This window comes from Mesocricetus auratus, unplaced genomic scaffold (genome assembly GCF_017639785.1).
Source record: "Mesocricetus auratus isolate SY011 unplaced genomic scaffold, BCM_Maur_2.0 Super-Scaffold_100022, whole genome shotgun sequence".
NCBI classification, from domain to species: Eukaryota; Metazoa; Chordata; class Mammalia; order Rodentia; family Cricetidae; genus Mesocricetus; species Mesocricetus auratus.
This window is the reverse complement of record NW_024429203.1, coordinates 3,041,427-3,065,190: the sequence shown is the minus strand read 5'-3', so window position 1 is coordinate 3,065,190 and position 23,764 is coordinate 3,041,427. Positions and strand designations below refer to the sequence as shown.

The 23,764-nt window shown below is 40.9% G+C and overlaps 1 protein-coding gene across 5 annotated transcripts in view; it reads right to left on the bottom strand.

The window, feature by feature from the left end:
- Bbs9 (Bardet-Biedl syndrome 9) overlaps nt 1–23,764 on the bottom strand; it is a 384,009-nt gene that overhangs the window by 73,467 nt on the left and 286,778 nt on the right. The gene's annotated exons all lie outside the window — the stretch shown is intronic.

Below are 23,764 nucleotides of genomic sequence, written 5' to 3'. Positions count from 1 at the left end.
TGTCATGGCTTATTGACACTGGCCCAAAAGGCTTGTTAAAACATCATCATTCAAACAAGTAGAGTCTACAGCTGTGTGGTCTCTCAAATTCCGTGTGGGGAGAGGGGCTCCAGAGGGACAGTCGTCAGAGTGTCTGGGAGACACTGGAAACGAGATGAGAGCTATGGGAAGACAGCACAACTGAAGATCTTTGCCTGAACATGCCGTGCACACCAGGATTCTTTGTCACGTGATCCACATCTTAAAGAAGTTACAGAAGCCAATTACAGTTCAGTCAGCTCTCCAGGGAGCCATGAACTAACTTCAGCACCATATAAAATGCACTGTGTGCCTAGGACTGTGCTTTCCTCTGGCATTCTAAAGAAGGAGACGAGAGTTGATAGCCCATGGGAACTTGTAATTATTTAAAAGAAAGTACACATACAGAACCAATTAGTAGGAAGAAGCATTACTACAATAATGTTCTAATTATGCAGAAAAGAAAGTGTAAAAGAAGCTAGCAAGGGACTGATTACAATGGACCAGAGTTAATATCCCTGGGGCCTCTTTTACTCAAATGGGGTTGGAACGCATCCCTTTCCCATTACTTCAAGAAGTCCCCTAGAAGAGATAGGAGAGGCCACTTTGCTTAAAGTGAAACACCTGAAATCATATGCACCCTCACGAGGATCACAACCAACTCTGGTTAAAGTCTAAGCTTACACTCTCTCTCTTGCTGTGAATGTTAACAATTAAGCATCATTGTGGGGCAATGATACTGACAGAGATGCTTGTTGTCTAAAGTTGAACTCATTGAAAGATCAAGGTCATAAATGCCTCCTAAATTCCAGGTATATGCAGGAATTTGCAGGGGACTCACTATGACAGATCTAATCTCTACCTTCAAAATTTTCACACTAGAGAAGGAACACAGGGTGAGGGAGACAAATACTGACCCTGTAAGAGAGTTCCTGTAGACCCCAAAGGAAAACTGCATCAAGGTCACGAATGATAAGACAACTCTTCACTTAGCTGAGCAGAATTGGTATGCCAGGGGTTCTGCTTTGCACCACGTGTGATCAGTGATGTCAGTCACTGGTACCCACTTGACATCTTTCTCTCAGACAGATGAGAAAGTTGAGGCTGGGCATGCTTAGGAAGGTCCCTGAAGTCTTCAGGAAAATGGAGTGTGCACATGAGCAGCAGAAGTAGGTACGTATATCCAAGTACGTGAGTGAAATGCATTTAGACTTGCATTTAAAATTGGCATTGGCCATATAAAAAATCGCTAGTAAAACTGATACTAATTTAAAGTTTCACATTTACTTGAAAGATATAAAACAGAAAAAAATTGAATCAAAACTTGTGGAAGACAGACCACTAAAGAAAAGGGAAGAGGTTTTCTATTATAGTAGCTGTTTTAGCATCCCTTTCTTTCTGCCTGTGTAAGCAGGGCTCATCATTTTCATTTGTACTGGGATCTTCAAATTAAGTAGCCAGTCTGACTATATCTCTACCTAGTAAAAAAAAAAAAAAAAAAAAAAGACCAGAACCAAGTCTCAACACAGGCCCCTTGAGATGGTAGACATTTTGTAGGTTCAGAGATGGTTGTTCTAAAGCCATCTGGGCTTGGAAGGCTTCAGGGAGGGGCACGTGGAGGGAGAAACACACTGGAGCTGGTTCACTGAACCCCTCCCAGGTCAAGAGAAAGAACCAATTGTTCAATTTTCAGGAATTTTGCAAGTCATTTATTTCATATGGCCATTACTAAAAATTATAGGACTTGAAATTAAATTATAAAAAGACAAAGACAATAAATACTCAAAACTCATTATTTCCTGCTGCTATGTAGGCCTTGTGGTGACTTTTGCTTCTTATATCTGTCTTTGGTTAGCATTTTGCAGTTGTAGACTACTGCCCATTGCTTCCAACTCTGTACTTGGAGACCTCAACAGCTTGAAATCTGCTACTAGAATTTTGTACAACAGAAAACTCATAGAATGTTAGAGACATCTCCCTCTGCTCTCTGCACCAGAGGTGATGTTAATCATTTTCCTGTGCAGAACTGAGAAGGGAGGCCCTCCCAACACATAGGTAGTGGGAGGGGCCTTTAAAAGAGGACACATTTCCAACAAAGGGGAAAAGTAGAGACTACTGGAGGAGGTGTTGTTGGAAGGATGAAATGAAGAGCTTGCTCATGGGGAATGAATGCTCAGATGCAGGGCAGGCACTTAACGTAGAAGGCACTGAATACTCTGAGTGTCCCTGTCGTCCAAAGAGCACCCAATAGAGCACTGCCAGCTACAGCAAATGCTTGGGGCACTCACCCAGTGCGACTTTAGTGACGCTTCTATGCATGTTCCTAACGACCAAGGGAAAATTCTCACTAAGTGTAGCAACATGTCAGTTCGTGGACCCACCCAACTTGCTAAACACAGCTGTAGTGAAAGAACAACTTAGTGTGACAGCAGCCCAAGCCACAGGATCTTTCCAGAACAAGGCCCAAAATACATCAATCTGGGAGAAGCACTGTCTCTCAAAGCTCCAGTCTCACTGGGTATATTTCTGTGCCATTGTGGAAAGAGTCTGTTATCCCCAAACCATCACAGAAATTGGAGAGAAATGGGATAAACAATTCCTTATGTAAATTACCCCCAAGGAAAATCTTCCTGACCTGCTGGCCAGCATGAAATACTAAACAGATCTCTGTGTTCTCGATTTAGTTTTGCATGTAACAGCCAAGTTTACTTTGTTTTTGATGAGAGCCAAATGAATTAAGCAGAATTAGCATATTAAAAAGACCTGGAAAAAAGAGACCCATCAAGATTCAGATCTGAATGATCAAGGCCCAAAAGATCTCCTGGATCACCTGGAACTAAGAAATGAAGCCAAGCATCTTCTAGGACCTAACATTTGAGGGAGAGAGATCTCTGTTTCAGGGTTCATCGTTGTCCGAGCAAGCTGTGTGCTCTCTAGTGTACAACAGGACTACAGAAGGGAGGGCTATAGGAAACAATAAATGTTACCAATTTCAAGCACAATGTGCTGATGACCTTTGTTTTGCTATTTCAAATTGATGGTTTCCAAATAAAATAGAGACCCAAAGGACATCTCTGTCCAATGGCCATATCAGTTGATGCCAAAGTAACGAGGCAGAGGCCAGGGAGCTGCAGGAAAACACTCAACTCATAAAGCGAGTGTGAAATTAATCCCAAATACTTCCAGCTGCCAAGACAGGCTCTAAAATTGGTTACAGGAAAGCAGCAGCAGTAACAACGGAGTAGACATGAATCATGCTATGTGAACACAGACATGTCCAATTTCTCCACCTAAGCTTGTTCAATCTGCGTCCAAATCTCATGTGTGGCACACGGAATCCTACTGTGCTGCTGCTTAGATGGGAACTGCTGAGACTGACTGTGGTCCAGGCGCTGTGCTCAGAGTGGTTAGCATCCACACTCAGTTCTTTTGATGGCCCTCTGAGACAGAAATTACTGACAGTCCCCGCCCCACCCCGTCTCCAATTCAATGATGAAGAGGTGAAGGCTTAGCGCCGTCTGTGCACACTGGCCAGGACAATGAGCAAGGGCGAGGCAGTGCCAGGATTCCAGCTGTGTTTCCTGCCGTCCCAATGAGTGCCCTGTGTCCACAGGGTACCCCGTAAAGTCAGTATTTGATCCTCCTTCTGATAATGTGGGGTAAGCACTGTACATATCACACTTACCACAGACGTGTGCACTTTTCCATCATTGGGGGCTTTCAACACGAGATTAACTGAAAATGGCTGCTCTCTTCCCCAAGTGGTTAGGCGCTGCCCATAGTTAACCAAGTTCACAATGTGCAAGAATGTGATGTTAACATTCTGTCTGTTTCTCTTAACAATGGGAATGTTGTTATATTCTGTATAGCTCAGAAATATGAAAGCTAGACAAAAGGGTAATTTTTCAGGCCACCTTGTTTAGTGATGCTACTCGTTTTTTAAGGATGATTCATCTATTTTTCTACAAATCTCAAGTTACAATGTTTTCAATAGTCTAAACAAGCCAATGTTTGTAATAATTGTCAACATTTCACTGAAGCCTTTCTAGGAACCAAACACAGGCTGAACTCTTTACAGGGAATAGCCCATTTAACTCTCAAAACAACCCTATGAGGTAGATACTAGTCTTGGCCACATATTAAGAATGAGAAAAGGATTCCAGGAAGGATCAATGGTAAACAACATAGCCAGATATCATATTCAAGCTAGAGTGTTCACCATAAAACCTTGCCTGTGCTGATGGTCTATTGGCACACTGGCCGCTGCATAACCAGTACATACAACAAATTCTATCTGGTGTCCCCATGGCAGCTCTCAGATCTGCTGAACTTCCAATACCCAACATGGATTGGGATAGATCTATTCTATGAACAGACCAACATGGATGAACAAGTTGAGACAATGGAGCTCCACATGGCTCCTAGAAATGGTGGAGAAGACCAAGCTGGAACACAAGGGGCCTGGGACCCAAGCGGACAGGCTTGCCTCTCCTGGCAGTATCATTAAGCATAAATTCACTTCCCTTTTCTGGGATCTAGTTGCAGTATCTTTAAAATGTGGGAAGCATTATCTCTAAACATCCAACTGATTAAGAAGCTTTATAGTTGATTTACTCTTTTGAACTGCACATATCACATATGCCCTACTGTTTTCACATGCATAAGCCTTCTTGTTAAATGTTTATAGACTTGGCATTTCTTACCTTTGAAGTAATACAGAGAATGCAGCATGGTGCCTCAGCCTGTAATCCTAGCAACTGGGAGGCTGAGGCAAGAGGATTTCACGAAGTTCCCAAAATTAGCCAGGACTGTAGTGTAAGACCCTATCTAAACAAGCAAAGAAACAAACAAATAGCAGTGACAGTATTTTCCTGTGATTATTTCATAGTATGGTAGTTTGAATATAATTGGTCCCCATGATCTCATAGGGATTGGCACTATTAGGAGGTCTTGTAGGAGTGGCTATGGTCTTGTCAGAGGGAGTATGTCACTGTGGGGGTGGGCTTTGAGGTTTCTCATGCTCAAGATACTGCCCAATGTCTCAGTTGACTTCCTGTTGCCTGAAAGATGTAGGAGTCTCAGTTACCTCTCCAGTACCACATCTGCCTGCATTATGCCATGCTCCCCACAAGGATGATAATGGACTGAACTTATGAAACTGTAAGCAAACTCTCTCAATTAAATGTTTTCCTTTTAAGAGTTGTCATGGTCATGTGTCTCTTCACACTCATAAAACCCCCCACTTAAGATAAATAGCATTATGAGACTTAAGTGAGAAATACAGAAGTATTAACCATGATTGACAAGGATATGGAGAATTTGTAACCCTCTTACATTGCTGGCCATATGGTACAGTTCACTTTGGGAAACAGTCTGGAGGTTCCTCAAAAAGATAGATAATGTTACCACGTGACCTACCCAACAATTCTACTTCTAAAGATATAAACAAAAGCAATGAAAATATATGTGAACTCAAAAGTTTGATCAAGAAATGTGTTAATGAGCTTCCTGTTGCTATAACAATTACCCAAGAAAAATGAACTTCTAAAGAAGAAAGATTTATTTTGGCCTACAGTTTTGGAAGGTTCTGTCCAGGACATGCTACTTGGTCCTATTGCTTTGAGCTCCTGGTAACATATCAGGGCAGAAATACTTAGCCATATAAAACCATCCACCTCAGCAACAAGCAAAAGGATGAGGAAGAACCCCTTCAAGGGGACACCCCCTAATGAGTTGGACACCCCTTATAAAGCATCACTTCTCAGGGTTTCTACTACCTCCCAATGGCATCATGCCAGGGAACTGGCATCTAATACACCAGGGAATACTCAAGAGCCAAACTATAGCATGGATATTTATAGTAGCCTTATTTACAGTAGCCAAAATGTAGAAAGAACTGACTACAACTTGATTAGTGGATGAACAGATCCTGGCATATCCATGTAATGGAATGTTATTTTACCATGAAAAGAAAAGAGATATGTATACGCATTAAACATGAATGGCTCTAAAAAATGTGCTAAGCAAAAGTAGCTTGCCACAAAGTATTATGCATAGAACAGTCAAATCCATAAAGGAAGACTGAAGTGGTTGGGTGGTGGGTAGGGTAGACTGGGAAAGGACAGCTAATGAGCTTGATTTAGGGAGAATAAATTACTCTAAAATTAAACTGTGGTAATGGTGGCACATCCCTGTGAATACAACAAAAAATTCTAAATATATGCCTTAGGGAGAGGTACTGCATCTGTGTAAACTGGACATTAATAAAGATGTTAAAATAAGTAATATAGAAATGTATACTTTGAAACCATGATTCATGATAAATGAGAAACCATCTTCAATTGGGCAACTGTGATACTGTCAACTTGAATAGATTTAGAATCACCAAGAGGAACTCTAGGTACATCTATGAGGGGACTTCAGAGACAATTAGCTATAGAGAGAGGCTCAACCTGAACTGGGTGGCACAATCAAATGTGTTGAGGATTCAATAGTTTAAAAGAGAAGAAAAGCAGGGAGTGAGGGGAGTACTGACCTTCATCTACCTGTTTTCTGGTCCACCCAACTATGAGCAAGCTGCTGCCATGAAGGAACAGCCACGATGATGCCTATCCTGTGCTCTCCCCCCAACACAGACTGCTTTCTTCAAACCAGAAACCAAAACAAGTTAATTCTTGTCAGCTATTTGGTCACAACAATAAGAAAGTAACAGGAGTAACGTTTTCATATATTTATGGCTAATACCACATTGAGATGAAGATATACTGCTTAATGACATTCAAATGACAGAATAATCATGTGTGTGACTTTGGAGCCAATAAGGCTTATGTATGAATACTAGCAGTGCCACTTACCAGCTGTACAACCTTTAGCTCCTCAGACTTAGTTTCCTTACCTATAAAATAATTATCAGTAAAAACTTGTTAACCTCCCTTCCATTCTTCTCTAGTTTATTTGGCTTTTGTTACTATTTCTTAACACTCCCCATATCATTTAGGTATAACAGGTAAATTATTTTTACTAGACAAACAATGACATTGAAAAATGAGGGACTACCAACTACCCTCTCCCAAAGAGAAGGGAACACCTGGTCACCACTCTTTCTCCCATGTCCCAGAATTTGAGATCACTCAACATGACAGTCTTCATTTTGTTGCTATATTTAATCAAGTTTCAAAATAAAATGTCATGAGACACTGCATCAAATGTACTACTAAAAACTATGAAAGTCAGACATATTGGATCCTCTATTTTACTTTGTTATACTTCTATTAAAGCATGAAGACAGGGGCTGGAAAGATGGCGCAGCTGTTAAGACCTTTGACGCTCTTGCAGAGGACCAGAGTTTGGTTCTCAATACCACCATGAGATGGCTCATAATCATCTCTAATTCTAGCTCAGGGAATTCAATACCTGATCTGCCATTGTGGTTATATACACACATATGGTGCCACACAGGCATGCGTGTGAACACACACACATGCACACACAAGCTACAGGTGGTTCTGATGACTACCTACAGGAATTTACTCTTCAGAGGGCAGCCCTCATGTTGGATGCACTTTCAGATAGGAAACAGTAGAAACAGGGCAAACTTCCTTCTCACCAGCGTTATTTGTGATGGCATTTGGTCAGTCCAGACTTCAACACAGTGAAAGTCCTGCAATAAGGAAGAAGCTTACCAGGGCTCAATTTTTACATTGACTGGAAAGATGCTATTTGTATCCAAAAGAATTGTTCTTTCACCAAAAGAACAATTAAATACAATTCAAAAAGAAAAGAGAAAAGACTGTGGATGTCAGAAACCCTGGATGAGCATACTAGAAGTGTTTGTAAGCCTACATGCATTCATTAAACTTTAACTAATATACAGATGAAAGCCAACTCTGGGCATTTTTATTATTAAGGCATAAGAATCTAATCTTTGCTGTTATTGTTGTTAGTTTAAGACAAAGTCTCTCTATACAGTCCTGGCTGTCCTGGAACTCACCATGTAGACCAGACTTGCATTGAACTCAGAGATCTGCCTGTCTCTGCCTCTTAGATGCCAGAACTACAGGCACTCGCCACCACAGGGGGCAAGGATATAACCCACAGTAATTTTGGTATTGTTAGCTTATTCACAGAGGACATGGATGGATCCCAATCTATAGCATCTCTAGCAGAGAGGCTCCTTGGGCTCTCTTCCAATGCAGAGTTTAGATTTCTAAACCACACCTGGGATTAGGATACATTTTCACTATGACCATTCCAGGTAGCTAATAATAGCGGAAATCAGTGGACACATCTCCTTAAAAGCTTGACTCACACATTCCAGAGTTGTAAAAAGATAAGAAAACAACATAACAGTCAGGAACAGCAAGGCATGGCTGCTGTGGCCCTCAAAATCGTGGTGGCTCTTGCCAGGACAAAAATTTTCTCTGAAACTAATCTGCATGTGTCAAATGCCTTGAGAATTCACATAAAACTTGTTTTAGAAAACAAATTATTCCTGAGAAACTTGGTTATATTTAAGAACTATCCCCCTCTTTCTTTTTTCCTTTCAAATGCTCTACACAGAAGAATATAAAACATAAGCAGTATAGGGACAAAGACATTGGCTGGGCATTTCAAATGTATACCATTGATACATAAAAATGTTAAATGAGAGAGACAATAAATAACTTACAAGTGACACAGAGAAAACCTCTGCTATTTCTGCAAAGCTTATTCACTAAGTGTAACTTAATCATCTGAAAGGAAACCCTTCTCTTGCCTGCCTCGTGTAAAACTAAAAATACAACTGATCTCAGGCCTGATTATAGCTTTTACCTCCCCTCCTCTCCACCCCCCACAGCTGACCAAAGTTTTACCTCTTTCTATAAAATGGTCTACCTATATCCAGTTGAAACCCACATTTAAAAATAATAATTAATGGAATCAGGTTGTGAAAAGACAAATGAATGTTTTCTGGGCTATGGTCTGTCACTGAACAGATTGCTAGTAAAGCAGGAATCTATGGCTGCCAATGCCAGAGCTCATTTTACAAGCCCTCGAGAATGCCATAGTTATCTCTCTCCAAAAACAACATCCATGGGGGCTGGATAGTTTCTAACTTTAGAATGTTTCAGGCAACAGTCTTATAGACAGACATGTCTGTGACTAGGAAGCCACCCACACAGCATGGAGTACCATATTCCATGAAGGGAAACCATGATGAGAAGGGGAGCTCTCTGGCTGGGTATCCCCGAGCATTCCTTTACCTAGGGCAGTCAGTGTTAAGAGATGGTTCCAAATGTGATCAACTATAGTACACTAGTGATCCACTTATGATGGCAAAAAAGAGAACCTGTAGACCCTAAAGTCAGGTGACAATACTGATCATTTCCTCAGAGTTTCTTTAATGAAGTAACATTAAAACACACACACACACACACACACACACACACACACACACACACACGCACGCATGCACGAACGCACGCACACATACAGGTAAACAAACAAACTAACAGAAATCTGTTGTTTTTCCACTCTATGAATCTTCTTTTAGGATACTCAGTTTTTCAGATTAGACAGTGGTGTGTAGTGATTCTTTGACCCAGTCAGAAGATAGTACATATCCATTTAATTTTATAATATAGGCCAGAATTTGATTTTTTAAGATTTTGTTTGTTTGTTTTATTCATTGTGGTGTGGGTGTGTATGTGTTTGTATGTGTGCACACGTGAATGCCATGCATGCAGGTACCTACAGAAACTAAAAGGCATTGAATCACTGGAACTGAGGTTACAGGTGGTTACGAGCTGCCCACAGTGGCTGCTAGGATCCAAAACTGTACCCTATGGAGAAGTAGCAAGGGGCATTAACTGCTGAGCCATCTCTGAAATCCTAGCCAATACCCAGGAGTGATGAAGTCACAAATCTTGAGGAAGGACATACAATTCACACTTTAGTAAGCCAACAGAATCCCTAACTATATTCATAATATTTGTCCTTATACTCATAGATAAGTATAATCCTTACCCTCATCAAGGAAACTTCTCTTAACAATAGATGGAGATGACAATAGAAAACCACAACCAATCAAAATGCCCAATCCCAACTGATACATCTACAACACAACCCACACACCTAGGGCTCTGGGATTATTGTGGAAGAAAGGGCATAAAGACTGTAACAGTTAGAGGATCAGGGAATTTGCTGTGAGATGTATCTCTTAGGAACTACAGCCATAAAGTCTCACCAACATGACTGCCTAAACAAGAGCTGAACAAGGACAACACCAACAGACAGGCTAATGTAGACAGCCTCAGCCCTACACACACACACACACACACACGCACACACGCACGCACGCACACACACACGTGCACGCACGCACGCACACGCACACATGCACTCACACACAAAAAATGTTTTAAAGGGTCTCAAAGATAGTTTTGGTTTTACTGTGAATTTTCTATCTTAGTTTCTTCATTAAATACAAAAACAAAAAAAAGGCAGAAAAATAAAAGAGGGAAGGAATAGGAATTAGATTGATCTGGTTTTATCTCAGCAAAGAAAAAAAAACTACAAACACAAGGAGGCAAATGGTACAAATAAAAACAGGATCTTTTGCCGGGCGTTGGTGGTGCATACCTATAATCCCAGCCCTCGGGAGGCAGAGGCAGGCAGATCTCTGTGAGTTCAAGGCCAGCCTGGTCTACAGAGCAAGTTCCAGGACAGCCTCCAAAACAATACAGAGAAATCCTGTCTTGGAAAAATAAAACAAAACAAAACAGGATCTTTTCTGAAAATGTCCAAACTTGGATTACTAGATGAAGCACTCATTTAAGAATCTTTTCTTTTCTTTACATGGCTTATGTGGGCCACACATAGGTTAGAACACCTAGGAGACAGGTGCATTTTAAGCTAGTTTTTCAAACAATTTACTTTTTACTTAACCAATGAGGCTGGATGAAGTAAAATCCTGATAGTATCCATTTATAAGAATTCTGAATCCATTTCAGAACAGTGAAGCTAATGTTGATCATTATAAATACTAACTCACATGACTATTTTTAATTATTGGTATTAATTTCTAAAACTTGGATGAAGAATTGAAAGCAGAAAGCATGACAGGCATTAGTTCAATCGTGCAGTTTTAAAGCTGTGGAGAGAATGACATCATGGTAAAGAGGCACCTGTGTCTAGTGAGAAAGGTCAGATTCTCCTGAACCTTGAGAAACATATCTTCATTTCAGGTCTCTAACTTCCTTCTGCAGCCACCATTATAACTGCCCCCGCGCCCGCAAAAACAATTTTCACAACAGTCTCCCACAATCTTCAGAGCCTTAAGACTTGATGATAAAATATATTAGATTATGCAGGTTGGTACACATGTTAGAAATCCATTCAGCAGGAGCCTGAGAATTGTAAGCTGAGCAGTGTTCAGGTTTCCTAAATTGTTCCTTTGTTTTATCAGCCATTGCCTGAACAGAGGACAGAAGGTCCTGGTCATCAATATGACTTTGACAAGTTATTAGGCAACTATTCACTATTACCTTCTACTTACTGAAGAAAACTCAGAGTTGAGTCTGGTAACAAGAAGCATCAATACACTTTAAAAATGAAATAAAACAAAAGACCAGTGTGGTATATCACATGTTAATCTCACCACTTATGAGTCCTCATCAGGAAGATCAGAGAGCTCATGGTCAGCCTGGAATACATAGCGAGTTTCAGGCCAATCTGATCCACATAGAGAGATCCTGTTTCAAAAACCCAAGAAGACAACAAGGGAAACTAGTTTTCTACCAGTGACTGCTCTCTTGATTTAATTAAAATTTCTTAAGAAAATATTACAAGTAATGTCCACCAATGACATTTTCCATATAACATTAGATGAATAGTTTTTCAAAGGATGACATTATAGTATTCATTTATATGTGGATATTAGCTGTTAAGCCAATGATAACCAAGCTACAATCTGTAGAACTACAGATATAAAGTAAGGGACTTGGGGAGGGGGCAGATAGATCTCCTAGAAAAGGGAAATAGAATAGGTAGTTATGGATGGATGGGGGTGGAGCTGGAACTGGGAGCAAGGAAGGGAATACAGAGAGAGAGAGAGAGAGAGAGAGAGAGACAGACAGACAGACAGACAGACAGACAGACAGACAGAGACAGAGAGACAGAGACAGACAGAGACAGATAGAGAAAGACATAGAGAGAGAGACAGACACAGAGAGACAGAAAGAGAGACAAACAGACAGACAGACAGACAGGAGACATCTAAAATTAAGGAGTATTTGATGAGCAGTATGGAAACCTAATCCAGTACAAGCTTTATATCTAAATGAAATCACCAAAAAAAAAAAATAGGAGGACAAAGCCCAAACTGGAAACCACTTGTCAACAAATGAAGTTTCCAGTACCAGGATTTGGTTACATCTAATTAAGTTGTTGGTTAAACGAATCTCATGGAAACCCCTAAACAACTCAGGTTGTTGCCAAGACTTTAGGTTGTCCTCCATAAACTCACAGCAAGGTCATATTGCTGAAGACAACACCTACACAACTCATTGAACATGGAGAAGTCAAGATGGTGCCCACATAGAGCCTTTACATACTAGTGTTCATGGCACTGGAATGTACTCTGCATGCTACCAAAGAGCAAATGTAAACACAAACATCTTTGATCTACAGTGGTGTCCTGCTTGCAAGGCACACTAGTGCAATGGTTACACCATGCTCCTGTGATAGGGGATGTCCTTCTGTATGCTGTGACTATGTTTCTCTTATTGGTTGATGAATAAAGCTGTTTCTGCCAATGGCTTAACAGAGTAAAGCCAGGCAGGAAATCCAAACAATTGTAATGAGAGGTAATAGGCAGAGTCAGGGAAATGCCATGCAGCCACCGGGGAGGTCAGAGATACACAGATTAATAATAATGGGTTAATAATAAAGAGAGAGCTAGTCAGTAAAAAGTCTAAGCCAATAGCCAAACCATTTTAAATATATATTAAGTCTATGAATGGTTATTTCTTAAGTGGCTATGGGCAGAGGAAAACCAGTTCAGTGGGACCAAAATAGATGGAGAAAATCTTCTTGTATACTTGTTGGAGTAACCAACCAATATCTGATTTAACTTAAGGCCCACTGTAGGAGATGGAACCCATAGCAGACACTTCTGTGGTAACCAAGAACCTAAGATTAGATTGAAAAAGAACCTAGTGTAAAACCAAATACTACTGCTCTAAAAAAAAGAAAAAGAAATTCATGCAGCAACTAAATGTCTCCTCATGACATTCTGTTACACTCACTGATCAGTGTCTCGCTCAGCCATCATCAGAGAGGCTTCATCTTGCAGCAGATGGGAACAGGTACAGAGAACCACAGCCAGATAATGTGCAGAGCGAGAGACCTATGAACACACAATCCTAAATGAGAAGTCTCCATAAAATCCCTCCCCTCAGGGCTCAGAGAACCCTTCAGAATAGGAGGAGATCATCAAGGAGTCAGCCTTCTAAAGTAACAGGTTCAGAGTACATTTGAACTCAGAGATTGAGGAAGCATTCCCTAGACCAGGTCCTATAGATCAAAGGAAAGTGGACGCATGCCCATCCCTAACCCGGAAGTTATATCCAACTGATGAGCATCTGAAAGTGAAAATTTAGCTTCTCCAAGAGAAAAACAAACCAAATTAAGGGTAGGCTGCATGCCCAGGAAATGAATCAATGATATATTTGGAGGTTCCTACTCTCATAATGTGCTGTCAGGATTTTGTTGTTGTTTAATATTTTATTTATTTATTTTATTTGTATTTTTCTCTTTTTACATTATAGGTCCTTTGAATATATATTATGGCTTTCCAGTTAGTGTTTTTATGGAATTCCTAGGTGTGCAAATAAGTAGGTTTCTGCATCGTCATCTGTTTCTTGTACCTCTTCTTTGGCTCTTTTCCTTCTGCTTATTGTTTTGTCCTATTCTGATCTGTCTGTTTTTCTTTTATCTTACTATACTAGTTTTTATTATTATCCCTTAGAAGACTGTTTGTTTTCTAATGAGAGACAGAAAATAAGTGGATTTGGATCAGAGGGGAGGTAGGGAGGGACTAGGAGGAGTAGAGGGAGGGGAAACTATAATCAGAATATATTATATGAGGAAAAAATCCATTTTCAATAATGGGGAAAAAGAAATTTCACTATATTATTTTCAGATATTTACTCTGAATATTATCTGCTATCAAAGATAGAAGTCTGCTATCAATCACTACCCATGTGCTCCTAAAAATGAATGCCATTCCCAAATGTAAAAACTACTCTTCTGGCACTTGGGTGAGTCCCTTTTCTCCAGAGAAAAAAATAACTCTATAGCTAATGAGACCAACAGGGAGGAGTCTTGTAACCACTGGCTATTTAAAACACCACACAGTCCTAATTTATTTACTTCTATCTTGGTTTTCTAGGTTACATGTTGTTTTGTATTTTTGAATACTAGGATAATATTTACAGTGAACAATACTGCAAATGGTCTATATATTCAATTGAATTCAACTGATTGAATTTGAGAAGACCTTCAAAATCAACAAATCTAAACCCTTTGCTGATGTTTTCAGTAAAACAAAATTTTTCCTCTGATCCAAGGAGGTTTGCTGACTTACCTAGTTGCACTGCTCAGTATTAAATCCAGGGCAATCCCTCACAGCCACGTCTATCTTCAGAGGTTTTTACCCATGATATCTCCTCATTAAGTATTCAAAACTTTGTGAGTAAATAGCAAAAGCATTTAAAGCTCCCTTTAATGAGGAAGGAACGTAAGATGCCAAGGACAAAAGCAGATATTAAACTAAACTTCAGGCCAAAGCTTCTGCTTCCATGGTGCCCAGGATGAAGACATGTCTCCCACAGAAGGACAGACAAGGAAGGCAGGAAGGAGTGCGGTCTCCAGTGCGCACGGAGGAGGAGGGGGCATCTGGAGAACTCAGAGGCAAAGGTAAGCACACACAGAGGAGCTGAGGGGGAAGGCTGTGCAGGGGCTGGGCAGGGCGGGAACTCCCAGCTCAGGGCAGCAGGGGCTGGGCAGGGCGGGAACCCCCAGCTCAGGGAAGGTCACTCCACAGAAGGAGCCATGGTCTCACTTGAGCTGGCACTCCCTTACTTCACTATCACAGTTTACATTTTGGAAAGCTGACTTCACATAGAGCTTACCGTGTATCACGTCTCTAACACTTGATGCTGTGATAAGACAACATTATCACCCCTCTCAGGCTGGACAGAAAATGCTCCCTGACAGCTGAGCACAAGGCTTAGAGAGGGCAGACACACCTCCCTGCCACTCTCACCAGAGCCCCTGGGATGCGGGCACCCAAGATGAGTGCGTGGATGCAAAGGAGAAGGAAAGGCTGCAGTCCTCTCCTCCAGCGCCAAACGCCTGCCAGGAAGCTGCTCGATGCACACAAACCACGGGCTCTGACTGCAGTCCTCGCTCTGACATAAACCTTAGGCAAATTCTGATTTTCAGGACAATTCTCCATTTTTCTGATTCAAAAAGTCACAAAGTAACACTAACTTGCCTCATGGTTACTGTGAAGGCCAATTAATGTAACGCAGGGATAAACATTAAGAAACCTTCAGACATAGTACAGATGTTAACTAGGACGACACCAGAAGAATAAGGGAGATAAAAAAAAATCTCCAAATATTCTTCATTAATGCTTTCCAAACTAAAGCCTATTGTTCAGCTTATTTACAAGGAAAGAGAATAAAACCTGTAGCTTATCTGAAAAAAAAAAGCATCTGGAAGAAATTACAGTTTAAAAATGGGGAAACCAATACATTACAATGAATCCTAGGTATATGTCCTAAAACAAAGAAAGCTGTGTAGGAGTAGACCTGCTTGATCTTGTAAGATAGAGTGAACTTCCAATAGTCATAAGGTAAGGATCAAAAGGTTTTTATAGAAAGAATTATTCTTGCTTTCTGTAACACTGGTGTTACATGTCAACCTATAAAACAAACCACTGCACCAGCTCATGCCTTCACATGACAAAGGATGAGACACCTATCACAAACTGACCTCATGCTGCGATGGCAGAGAAACTATTGGCTAAGACGAGAGCACCTGTGAGCACCATCACCACTCTTACAGGAAAGAGAATCTGCCCTCCCCCAGAGCCTGCTCACCTGAGTGGTTATCAGGGTCATGTCTGAAGGGACAACTGGCCTTCCCACCCCCAAAGAATCATGGGCTTTTCAGCACCCACCACAACAACATTAATAAGAGGCATTGCTTCCCTCTGAGATCAGGAATGATCTGAACATTGTTCCCCAAACCCTACATTGCTGTCACCAACCTATAAGTTAAAATCTTTGACGCCAAAAGTTAGGCCAATATCTCTGAAACTACAAAAACTACAAAATGACATAATATCACAGGGCTTATTCACTCTGAAGGATGACTCTCAACAGGATTCAGCAGGGCAAAGAACGTTAGCATTAGATTTAAGCAAACCACATTTCTCTACAGCCTTTTCTCAGAGAGGAAAGTCTCTGTCTGCGAAGCGCCCCTTCCGAGGACTTCTCTCCTGGGCTCACTCTGGAGATCGCCTGACCCACACATCCATAAGGAGGCCACTGACAGCACATTTTATGAATTTGAGAAGCAGCAACTTTCTTCTAATACAGTCCCCAACTAATGCTGAAAAGCAAAATTCAGCCTGCATGATTTACACCAAGGGAAAAGAAATCTACCTGGACAACTTTGGCAGGGATTCCTGAACAATACAGTTAAATTATGTTCCTTATTTCCAAAGATGGAGGCTGCTTTGGCTACTCTCCCACCACCATACCACCATCTAAAAATGTTGAAAAGATTCATTTCCAAAGTTATGAAATCAGGCTTCTACCCACCATTGTGTGGTCTCAAGAATTACACCCAACTACTCATGAGTCATTGGGTCCTGGAGTCAATCAGTGAATGAATTCGTCATTTTTCCTCTTTAACGGAGGTGACTGGCTATCCACACCACAGGAAAGAACTTGCAAAAATGGGCAATGTCAGTCCAGAGAGCCAATGGCCTTCTGGCTCACACCTAATCAACGATTTCATTCGGGAACTGAATGAACAGGCAGTTTGACTATATCTCCCCACTCTTGGCACACATGACATGATGTCTGCCATACAAAGACCCAGGGAAAAGGTTCCCTCTTGGACCTCAGCCTTAGGAAAAGTCAATTTGCCACTGAAAACCAAGCAACAGTAATACACGATGTGACAGAAAACAAAAGAAATGACAAGAAGAAACATATGGGTTTCAGGCTCATGGCTTTAGGGAATAGTACCTGGGTTCTTGGCTCCATGTGCCTAGAAAGAGGATCATGAGTGACAACATGGAACAGAGGAGGCTCTTCACCTTATGGTAGACAGGAAGCAGAGAAGGGAGATGAGACTAGGAACCAGTTACTTACTACCTTCAAAAACACACTCCTAGCCATCTAGTATTCCAGCAAAACCCCACTGCCCAAAATTCCTTCCCATCATCTCCCAAAATAGCACCACCAGCTAGTGACCAAGAGATTAACACATGGACTTGTTGGAGACATTTCATATTCAAACCACAGGATAGCTTACAAGAATTTTCCACTTAGGTCGGTGACCAAATTATTCTACAAAAAGCTACCAATTATCAAACATGCCAGTCTGTTTGTATGCGATCACTAGAAGAAAATAAATGTTTATTCTTCATTTAAAATTTGTGATTTGCTGACAAGATGGTTCAGCAGGACAGGAATCCCCAGAGAATATATTTCAAAAAGCTAGGCACAGCTGCTTACCCATATAACCCAAGCCCCATGGGGATACGAACAGGGAGAATGCCAGGGTTTGCTGGAGGCTGGCCTAGTGCCAGCTTTAGTGGCAGACCCTGTTTCATACTGTTTCATAGGAGTAAGGCAAAAAAGGGATGGTGCAGGTCACTTGGTGTTTTACACACACACACATACACACACACACACTATTGACACACCAATAAGTAAATAAAATTCATGACTTACTCATGCTAAAAAATGAATATAGCCATTTACTTGCCTTTTTTTTCTTCCCTGAATCTGGCTTGTCACTCAGCACCTAAAATATGGTTTACTAATATACTATACGCAAAGGAGTAATAAATACAATATGTAGAGGTAAACTGTGTATGTACAAACAGGAAGACTGTACCTTCTGAACATTACCATGCTTCAAACCTACTTCTGCAAAGTCTGCAGAGCCTGGGAGATGCAGCTTTGTACCACGCATTCTCAGCTAAGCTGGGATGTGTGGTTCCTAACATCTCAGCAGATGAACTTAAGGCTGACTGATCCTCAAGCTAACAGAAATGTTGTCTAAAATCAGTAATTAGGGAAAGGAAATACCAGCAATTAGAAGTTCTCAAACATACTATTAAACACAATATTACTTGCAGGATATCCCTTTTTGTCTCAAACATACAGTTGAATGTCCTATTTTGAGCCATATTACCTATTTCATTAGCTAAACCTAAAAAGCAGACCACCAAAACTATGAAATAGAGACCTTTCCCCTGTAGATTAAAGGAAGAGTTATGACCAAAGAACTGATCACAATAGGACATGTGAACACTGTGGAGGATACATTCTCAGACACAAGGCAACATGACTGTCAGCAAACAGTCCAAGTGCCACCAGTAAGCTCAGGAACAGATGTTCTTTCCCCCATTTTCTAACCTCTGGCTTTCTCAACCCTCAAAAAGAAAGCAAATATTGCTCACTTGTGTTTTCAAGAATGTTCTCACATCGAGGAGACTTCTTAAAAAGAATGATGAATTCTGAGTTTTAAAAAGTTACAGTTTAGTTCCAGCCTCTGCTTACCCCAATGCTTGCTTTATCTGACCTCATTCACTATTAACTGACTATCCATCCTTTGCGTAGTGGCTCAAAATGTTGGATTAATAAACTTCATAAAAATGTTCTAATACACATCTCTACCAAAGTATCCATCAATATTGCCAATTAGCTCCCAACCATGATTACTTTCCAGTTCATTAAGTCCCAAGTCCTTCCAATTCCTCCTGCATATTACCACCTCGTATTTATTTTTTCTCTCTACTCCAAGCAGCATTATCCTTTGCAGGTCATCTTTGTATTACTTATCAAGTCTCTACTGAGACTTTCCTCTTTGCTGAACAATGCTGACAGAAAATGCTGGGAGTCCTCCTGAGGACTGTAGAAGTGCCAAGGTAGAAGGCAACAAGGGTCACGTGTGATGGCCTAAAATCTCTCAATAGAGCCCTGCCTGCTGCACTGCCCAGCTGCACCTTGGATCTAGACTAACTGATTTGTTTAAGATATTGGCTTCAGGAACATCAGTTATTAGTAAATGGATGGAAAAGTAAAATCAACTAAATATAAGCGATATATGGGGAAAAAAGCATCATATTGAAAGAACTCCAAAAGCATCAACATTAAACTTTACTTCTCTTGGCTATCTATAACAAAGTATGTTGATAGCTATGAATACATCCAAATTCATAAAGATTCACAGTCATTTGGCAGTAATGAAACATTCTAAAATTTATGCAGAATGAAAAGAAAAAAAAACAAAATTATCCAATGAAAGAAAAATTACAAACACATTTTGAACAAATACTTTGTTTTTTTAAGCCAAAGCAAAGGTGAAATTACCTATGCTAGACTGAAGGCATTTCCTTATGTCTATCTGAAATTCCTACTTTTACCCAGTTAATTTCAACTCTGTTGCACCTTGCATCAACTACTAATAGAGGTATTCTTTAAGAAACATAAGAATCACTAGGACAGTGCCAACCCCATGTCACAAAACTATAAAGCCTCACAATGACTTGCCAAGCGAATAATAAAATTACAAATATTGGTATACTCCTAAATACCAGAACTTTTCCTTGAGCTTAAAACCTTGTAACTCTGGCCCAAAAATGGGCCTCCAGGGTTATAGCACTCTCGAAACTGACATTTAGTATGTTTTCACATATTTTTCTAGAGGGAAGACCCCTGAGTTTTCCAAGTCCCCCTGGAGTCTCTGACTTCAAAAAGGGTTCACAGCTATAATTTTATTATTCCCCTTTCATCACTTCAATCATATTTAATGGCCCACATCCAGTATTATTTCACAGACGTGGGATTTCTAGCAGAGTCAAGAAAAGCTGCCTGCTGCCTCAAAGCCGGAGCCATGATCTAGTCTTCAATACTTTCTGTGACATCCCTTCTCCACCAGTCACCAGGTCCTCTGCCCCAGTCTACTGTGGCATATCAGAGAGCATTAGTTACTTAGCTATTTCTGTGATGAAATGCCATGACCAAGGCAACTTATAGAAAAGAAGGGTTATTTTGGCTGATGGATCTAGAGAGTCAACTATAGAAAAGAAGGGTTATTTTGGCTGATGGATCTAGAGAGTCAACTATAGAAAAGAAGGGTTATTTTGGCTGACGGATCTAGAGAGTCAGAGTTCTCAGCATCACAGTGGGTATCAGGCATGGCTGCAGAAGCAGCAAGCTTCAAGTTCACATCTTGAAGCATAAGCACACAGCAGAGAGAAGGAAATGAAAGTAGCATAGTTTTTTACTCCCAAATTTTACCCCCAGGGATGTACTTCCTCTAGAAAGACTCCACCACATAAGCCTCCCAAACAGCACCAACAATTAGGGACCAAGTACTCAAACTCCGGTGACTATGAGGGATATTCTCATTCACATCACCACACAGCATTGCCGCTCCCTACCTGAGAACAGATGGTACAACTAACTACCTAGCAGATGACATCAGTCCCACCTACATGGACTTTTCTTTTTTTTTTGGTAACACATTCCCAAAATAGAAATAGAGACTTTGTTAGACAAGTCTTAAAACACAGCACACAAATTTAATGGTGAAAGACGTCAGCATGTGAGACTGAAGTAATAGGGTGTTTTAAGGCAGGTTGTGCTCAAGTGTCTCACAGCACCCTTTTCACCATACCATACCATACCACCCGGTTCCAATTCTTTGGCTATAAAACAGAACCCAATAAGAATGTCTTCTTAAAGTTATACAACATTAATTCATGTCAACATTCATAAATAAGTATGCTCTTAAGATATGCTGAGTATTTTTCTCATTTTGAGTATTTTAATTTTGATTTGGTTCAGATTATTAGACAATTTAACAGGCAACCAAAACTCTTTTTAGGAACATGGCAAGATACAAATGACAAATAAAACAAGACTCTGCATCTCACATCCAATGAGCCCATGTTTCTGGCTCTCCTGCAAAAAAAGATTTAGGAGCAGCAAATAAATAAAAAGGAATACACAGGATAGACAAAATGCTATATAGAACACAGCTGGATTTTATACCCATTTTCATAATTAACAATTCATGAGTAATATACCCTGTTGGTTTTTTTTTTTTGCTGTTCCTTGTTTTTTGCTTTTTCATTTATCTCTGAAGACTACTCTTTTTCGTCAAAAAAAAAACAGTGAGGTCTATTAGTGTTCAAGATTAAAAACTTTCTACACATGCATACGCGCGCACACACACACACACACACACACACACACACACCACATCATACCACACCACACACACGTAACCCAAACAAGCCAGGTCTGGGGGAGCATCTGAAAGGCAAAACCAGGAGTACTGCCACAGGCTGGAGGCTCATCTGGGCTATGGGAAGATCAATGCCAGCCTACACACAGAAGCAGTGTCAAGAACACCAAAGCCAGAGGTGCGGGGGAGTTCAAACAGATCTCCATATTTTAACCATATAGACTATATGAAGCAGAAGATGAATCCTGATTACTTGTATCTGAATGTCTAACAACTTTATTGAGATGATCATTCCTTTAAAAGCTTTTCGTGAAGATCATCCTACAAATGCCAAATGCAGATGTCTCCTTTGCCTAAGGCTTCATGGAATCCGATGCTTTGCTTGTTAATTGCCCATGATTCTGTATTTGCTCACAGAATCTACAAAGTTCTTTCATTTCTGAAGTTAGATTCCTTGATGAAGAAAATCAGAGAGAAAAATTAACATTACTGTTTCATTTTCTGAAACATTTTGAGTAATTTGCCTTCTCTCCCCTTAGGAGTTGTAATATAACTGATCATTTCCATCCTTATTTCCAATCACATCATATGACATTGTCAATCCCTGGCTGAAATGTGCCAAGGAAAGGTGAGTCCACTTATGCATGCCGGAGGCAACCTCCCTAAGAAGGGAAGGGGTCAGCAATCTGCAGTCACAGGAAACAGCAATCGTCTAGTGTATTACTACTCCTCCTCTTCCTCTCCCCCTCCTCCCCTTCGCTCTTCTCCTCTCCCCCTCTTCCTCCTCCTCTCCCTCTCCTCCCTTTTTCTCTTCCCCTCCTCTTTAGTCATTTATTAGAGAGTCAGGAGGGTATTGGATCAAGTAGGGTAGAGGCCAAGGGTGCTAAAAACCTCCTCTAACACACAAGACAACTCCACCTCCTAACATCAAAAAAGGCTAGATCAAGGCAGTGGTACCCCAGGGGATGTCTTTTATCCAGAAGCACAGGCAGCTAACAATGGAAACTTGTTAAAATGCAATTTCCCTCTTCTACCCCTAATGTGTTGAAATAGAAACGTTAGAGATGGGATCTCATGTTTTAACAAACTCCTGGTTAAGTGATGGAAGTAATGCTTCTGAGTCCCTGCTACAGGAACAAGGGTTGTCAACAGGTAGATATGACCCACCTCCTGATTCTGTATTTGTTACTGAGACAGAGCCAAGCCTACTCCCTTACTTATTATTTATTGTTACTACAATGGCAAAGGTGAAATCATGGGGCAGATTTTGTAGTCTCTAATATTTATTATACATGCCTTTAAGAAAACGATGGTATATGTCATCCTAGAACCTTCATCCAGTGGCTGATGGAAGCTGAGGCAGACACCCACAGCTAAACAATGAACTGAACTGAACTTCTGGAACTCAGTTGCAGAGAGGGAGGAGAGATGAGCAAAGGGGTCAAGCCTGGGCTGGTGAAACCCATAGAGACAGCTGACCGGACAAGGGGGAGCTCATGACCCCAGACTGATATCTGAGAGGCCAGAATGGGACTAATTCAGATCACCTAAATTTGGGTGTCAGTGAGGAGGCCTAGGCAATCTATGGGGCCTTGGGTAGTAGATCAGTATTTATCCCTGGCATACAAATGGACTTCAGGCACTCTCTCAGCCTGGACACATAGGGAAGGGCCTAGGCCCTGGCCTGGATGAAATGACAGACTCTGGAGATTCCCCATGGAGGGCCTCACCCTCCCTGGGGAATGATATGGGGGTTGGGTGGGGGGATGGAGGGGGGTAGGGAAGAAGGTAAGGGAGAGGGAATTGTTTCTAATTTAAATAAAAGAAATATTTTAAAAAAACTCCCTCAAAAAAGAAAGAGAGAGAGAGAGAGAGAGAGAGAGAGAGAGAGAGAGAGAGAGAGAGAGAGAGAGAGAGAGAGAGAAAGTTGGCTAGCCAGCCCTTGGCAAACTAGAATCAGGGCTTTTGTTATTCTTGACACTTCATGATTTAAGGTGGGTTTCCAAGGAAGCCATAAGACAGTTCGGATCTACAGAATACAAAAGGGAGAGCTGCTGGGTGTGAAGATGGGATGTCACAGGAGATACTCTTCTTCTGGAAGGAACACACACAGAAAGAACAAACTCATTCTTTGTCAGGGTAGTATACGAGCCATTTCACAACCAGAGAGAAAGCCAGAGTAAGAGCAAAACCATTCACA